Below are 1,412 nucleotides of genomic sequence, written 5' to 3'. Positions count from 1 at the left end.
ACATGGCTGCTCACAGCAGTGCCCACGTGTGAGTCCTTTTTCAGCCCAGGACACACTGCAACAATCTTTTGATAAAATGAATATGTAATTCCTGCAGATTTAGATTAGAGGTAATGACACACTGTCGCAGCATTAACTCTGTTTCTCTCTCCACAGATGGTTCGGATGACCAGAGGCCACCACAACCAGATGCCTTAGCGATGCGTGTCGGTAACATCATCGTCCACTGGATGGCGTCACCGTGTGGTCGAATGAAGTCACCACGCATGTGGTGACATCATTACATTTGGCGATTCTGTGTCATTGCAGAGACCACGGTGGTGGGGGTGGGCGAAGTTTGAAAACAAACCTGATCTTGCATCCCCGTCACATTGAGGCTGCTGCAGAGGAAAGGATTGAACACAGGCCCTTGCTTATGCTAAGCGAACTAAGGGTTAAATCACTCACTATGAAGCCAAACTGGCAAAAACTGACTTTCTGGTGCAAAACCATACGTCGGAACACCCTCTGATGGTGCCAAGCATGCTGAGTATGTTCAGAATTTTTTGCTTTTATTTCTAATTTTCAGCACCAGCTGTACGTGGTTCTTAAAAAAAATTCTCACTTGAGTGAGAGAAGTAAGAATAAACTCTCTGCCCAACCACTGAACAACAAATACAGTGCCCACAATCCATTCGACAACATCAACTTCCTGCGGGAAGCAGCCAGATAGGCCCCGCCCTCTCATTTACATAACTATAATGCTGTGCGAAAAGATTAATAGTTATTCGTCTTTTTAAAGGCTATTACCGTATTTTAGTTGATTATTTTTATTAAACTCCATGTCAGTTATATTGGTCTTTCTCTAGTGTCGGAGTTGACTGTCGGTACGTTGGTTCAGTATGATGTTAAAGAGCTAAGTGCGTGGTGGGTTGAGAGTTGGGTTGCATTATTGGCCAGTATGCTCTGGTTTCTCTTCAGATCGTATAAATCTTTCGCCTTTTACTAAAGATTTCCGTGGAGAGGAGCACTCAGAGTTTAAGTTAATTTTTTGTGGCCCTGCTTTAGTGGGGCTGTCTTACGAATAAAGAACAGATTGATCTTATTACGGTTGTATTATTTGCTGAGGAGCGTTTTTTTCGGAGCTTTCTCGAATACTATGCATTATGATTGGCTTTTCGAGTGCTCTGCGTTATGCTTAGCGTTTACGTGATGGGCCAAAAAGTCTTTATTTTGTCATGTAAATGCTTCAATGAGATTATTGCAAGTTCTATTTATGCCTACCAGTCATGAATACAGAGGAGAGGGGAATAGGGACCTAGACCAAAATGAATTGTCCAAAATAATTCCTATACTCCCAAGATATGTCTGTGCATAAAGATTGTGTACATGGATCTAACTTTGTCTGTTAATTTATCCTGTGCAATACTTTC

The 1,412-nt window shown here is 42.1% G+C and overlaps 1 non-coding gene across 1 annotated transcript; it reads left to right on the top strand.

Annotated features, from left to right (window-relative positions):
* The first annotated feature begins 940 nt into the window (after positions 1-940).
* On the top strand, positions 941-1,053 carry LOC144690248 (U5 spliceosomal RNA). Its single transcript, XR_013578833.1, has one exon. It is a non-coding gene; the product is annotated as a U5 spliceosomal RNA (small nuclear RNA).
* The last annotated feature ends 359 nt before the right edge of the window (positions 1,054-1,412 follow it).

Source organism: Cetorhinus maximus, chromosome 14, assembly GCF_964194155.1.
Source record: "Cetorhinus maximus chromosome 14, sCetMax3.hap1.1, whole genome shotgun sequence".
In the NCBI taxonomy this organism is placed as follows: domain Eukaryota; kingdom Metazoa; phylum Chordata; class Chondrichthyes; order Lamniformes; family Cetorhinidae; genus Cetorhinus; species Cetorhinus maximus.
Note: the sequence above shows the minus strand (reverse complement) of the source record. Positions and strands in the feature narration are given on the sequence as shown.